Genomic DNA, 4632 nt, shown 5'->3' with positions numbered 1-4632 from the left:
GAATAGGGCAAATTTCTTTTCGTTTTCTGGTAGCTCATTGTATGGTGGTGCCTCTTTAGCATGAGATATCTCTTCTGTAGGTGGTGTTTCAATTTTTTTACTCTCAGGCCAGTCCATGATCACTTCTAGAATTCCAGGATGGCTGAGTTTTTCCATTCGCGCTCATTGAGTAATTAATGAAATCCACTTACTCCAAGTGGCATCAGTAGCATGATGGGTGGAGGGAACCTGTCCTTTAAACATCCAGTTTATTACTGGCAAGCGAGGTGCTAGAAGAAGCTGAACCTCTGTCCCAACAACTTCAGAAGCAGCCCGAACCCCCTCATACACGGCTAAGATCTCCTTCTCAGTTGGAGTGTAGCGCTCCTCAGACCCTTTATATGCTCGACTCCAGAATCCTAGGGGTCGGCCTCGGGTCTCTCCTGAGGCTCTTTGCCACAAACTCCAGGTGGGACCTTTCTCTCCAGCAGCAGTGTGGAGGATGTTCTTCACATCCTGTCCCGTCCGTACTGGCCCCAAGGCCACGGCACGGGCTATTTCTTGTTTTATCTGCTCAAAAGCCTGCTGCTGCTCAGGACCCCATGAGAAATTATTCTTCTTCCGTGTTACCTGATAGAGGGGGCTCACTATGTGGCTGTAGTTTGGGACATGCATTCTCCAAAAACCCACTACTCCTTGAAAAGATAGGGTCTCTGTCTTGTCGGTGGGCGGACACATAGCAGTGGTTTTGTCAGTTACATCTGCTGGGATGTGACGACGCCCATCTTGCCATTTTATACCTAAGAACTGGATTTCCTGGGCAGGCCCCCTCACCTTGCCGCGCTTAATGGCAAAACCAGCTTGCAAAAGAATTTGGATTATCTGTTTCCCTTTCTTGAAAACCTCTGCTGCTGTATGGCCCCACACTACAGTATCATCAATATACTGCAAGTGCTCAGGAGCATTTCCCTGTTCCAAGACAGCTTGGATCAATCCATGGCAAATTGTTGGGCTGTGCTTCCACCCTTGAGGTAAACGTTTCCAGGTGTACTGAATACCTCTCCAGGTAAAAGCAAACTGTGGCCTACATTTTGTGTTCCCTCTATTTTGTTTAACCTTTCCACTATTTTGACAATGGCTGAAGTGTTCAGATTAACATCTGTAGCGCTTATAAATAATTCAAGTTCCTGAAGCCTGCTAATTAGTTCATTCACAAGGGGTTTCCTTTCCCCTTTGCCATATACTAATGCAAGTGCACTGGCATGCTTTTCTGGAGCTGCCTTTGTAAAGTCACACCACATTTGTCGTGGAACTCGGACTGCTTCAGGATCATGTAATTGGTTTGGATCATTACGATTGAATTGGGGGCTGTATCGCATTTCCACCAGAGCACTTTCTCTCAAGAATTGGATTCCTTTCTCTATATCAGTCCATTTCTTTTTCTCAGGCTCCAAGTCCCGTTTAATGTGGAATCTATCTCTTACTGCTATCAACATCCGCTTCCAGAGGGTGTAGGACTGATTTTGGCATGTGCCAATACCTCTGTCCACACGTGAGTCCTTGGAAATGCTACCCAGTTGGTGAGCTTCACTGCCATCGAGCCACGCACTGTTGGCACCATTATCCCAGCAGCGAAGTAACCAACTGACCATATGTTCTTTTGGATGACGTGTGAAATCCTTTCTTAGATCTCGAATTTCACTCATTTTAAAAGATCGATCAATAATGGTCGTAATACTTTGCTCATCTTTTGCTCTGTCAAGATTCCCGGGTTTTGATGGTGGCAGCTGTGTCGGTGAGGCTGCCCCATCTCTAATTTTGGACTCGAGAAATTCTCGTAAAGAAAATCTAGCTTTTGGCTCCTCTTCTGACTCTGACCCTGATGTTTGTGTTATTTCCTCCAGGTAACCCTCCTTCTTTTTCCTCTCTCCTAACCTCCTCTGCTCCTCTAACTTCTGCTCCTCTAACATCTTCTTATACCCCTCTAACATCCTCTGCTCCTCCAACTTCCTCTGGTCTTCTGACTCCCCCTGCTCTCCTGAGTCCCCCTGCTCTCCTGAGTCCTGCTCTACTAACTCCCTCCGCTCTTCCAACTCCTTCTGCATTTTCTCTAACTGAGTTGAAACTCGTTTTGTCTTTCGCCCTCTTACAGGGGCAACCAACATTGTATCTGGTGTCCCCGATGGTTGGTCCAATTGGACTACATGTGCCCCCGGTGGCTGGTCAGATTGGACTACATGTGCCCCCAGTGGCTGGTCAAATTGGACTACATGCGCCCCCAGTGGCTGGCCAAATTGGACTACATGTGTCCCTGGTAGTTGGTTAAATACATTCAGCTCACCCCGGAGGGCACATAGCTGGTCTCGGAGAGCATTCCGCTCGAAATGGACGGCAACGAGCTCAGTCTGGAGGCTGTCGTAGTTGGACTGGTGAGTGTTGTACCCGAACCGGAGGACGTTATGCTCGGCCCGGAGGGCATTGTGCTCAGTCTAGAGAGTGTTATGCTCGGTCCGGAGGGCATTGTGCTCAGTCTGGAGAGTGTTGTGCTCGGACCGGAGGGCATTGTGCTCAGTCTGAAGAGTGTTATGCTCGGACTGGAGGGTGTCGCAATTGGGTTGGGAGGCATCATGCTTGGGCTGGAGGTCACTTATGGGGCGCTGTGCGCCCCCCTACTCACTTATGGGGCAATTTGGGACCCACTTATGAAGCTGGAGTTCGCTTAAGGGGCGATTTGGGACCCCCAACTCACTTATGGTGCAATTTGGGACCCCAACCCATAAGAAATGGGGTCTATGGGGGAATTTGGGACCCCCAAACCCACTTAAGGGCCAATTTGGTACCCCAAAGACCCCAACCCAAAAGAAATGGGGTCTATGGGGGGTTTTGGGATCCACTTATGGGGCTGGAGGTCACTAATGGGGCGATTTCGGACCCACTTATGGGGCTAGAAATGACTTATGGGGCGCTGTGTGCCCCCCAAACTCATTTATGGGGCGATTTGGAACCTCAAAGACCCCAAACGTTAAGAAATGGGGTTTATGGGGGGATTTGGGACCCACTTATGTGGTGATTTTGACCCAATTATGGGGCTGGAGGTCACTTATGGGGCGATTTGGGACCCATTAGGACCCCCAGAACTCACTTATGGGGCAATCTGTGCCCCCCCAACTCACTTATGGGGCCATTTGGGACCCACTTATGAGGCTGGAGGTCACTTATGGGGCGCTGTGTGCCCCCCAACTCACTTATGGGGCCATTTAGGACCCACTTATGGGGTTGGAGGTTACATATGGGGCGCTGTGTGCCCCCCAACTCACTTATGGAGTAATTTGGGACCCCCAGACCCACTTACGGTACTCAGCAGAAGCCCTTTTGATCGCCAAAGTCGCCTGACTCGGAGCCATCCCGGACAGATCAGCAGCAACTGACCGCGTGGTTCAAGGGGGATCTCGAGCGGTTCCTTCAAGCAGCGGCGTTCCCTGGCTACGGAGGGAGATTTAAACGGGCACAAAGAGGTTAGCGACTAGACGGACAGCAGGAGGCGGGCAGGGATCGTGCACCTCGTGACATCCTGTTTCTGTTCTGTTAAGTATTCTGCTTGACATGGTTGCTCCCTGGCGGAAGGCTGCTACCAGAAATACTGAGGAGGCCCAGACAAGGGTCCCAAGCTCTCAGAAACGGGAGGCAGCAACCAAGAAGACTGCAGAGACCCAGACTGAGGTCCTGTACATACCTTGTAGGAAGGCTGCTGCCAAAAAGTCTGAGGAGACTCAGACTGAGCCCCCAACCCGAGATGCTTGTGTGCAGATCTCTGACTGTACTGAGTGCCTGAGCCTGGCCCTTGCAGTGCTGGGTGAAGGAGGCAGTGATTGTGTTCGCTGCGACCAGGTTAACTATTTGCTCAGCCTCGTAGTTGACCTGAAGGAGGAGGTGGAGAAGCTGAGGACTATAAAAGAGGGAGATTGACTGGTGGTGTCAGTCCCTCTCAGCCTCAGGTTCTCAGCACACAGCTGAGGCTCCTATTGGAGCACGTCAGCTCCTGCCACCTCAAAACAGGTGGTAAAGGGGAACGAGCCAGCTGACAGCGCTGCAGCAAGCCCCCTGTCCTTTCTTCCCCCCAGCAGCAATTTGAGAAGGGAGGAGGAGTGGAAACAGGAACCTGCTCGGCGGAGGGGTCATCCCCCATCCCGACCATCCCCGGCTCCCAAGGTGCCTCTGCGTAACAGGTTTGAGGCCCTGGAACTTGAAGGGGGGACTAGTGAGAGGGTGGAGACAGGTGCACCCATGAGGTTGCCTCAGGCGATGCGGTCACCCCCAAGCCTCAAGACTGCTTCTACCCATAAGGACAGAAGGGTGATTGTCGTAGGTGACTCCCTTCTGCAAAGAACAGAAGGCCCTATATGCTGTCCTGACCCTACCCGCAGAGAGGTGTGCTGCCTTCCTGGGGCACGGGTCAGGGACATTTCAAAGATAATTCCTGGGTTGATACGGCCTTCAGATTACTACCCACTTTTAATAATTCAGGCTGGCGGCGAGGAAGTTGACAAGGAAAGCCTGAGGTCTATCAAGAAAGACTTCAGGGGAATGGGGCGAATACTTGAAGGAGCCGGGGTGCAGGTGGTGTTTTCTTCTATGCCTGTGGTGTCAGGGAAA

This window comes from Coturnix japonica, chromosome W (assembly GCF_054131305.1).
Source record: "Coturnix japonica strain WE chromosome W, WE-NBRP24, whole genome shotgun sequence".
NCBI lineage: Eukaryota > Metazoa > Chordata > Aves > Galliformes > Phasianidae > Coturnix > Coturnix japonica.
This window is presented reverse-complemented; position numbering follows the sequence as displayed.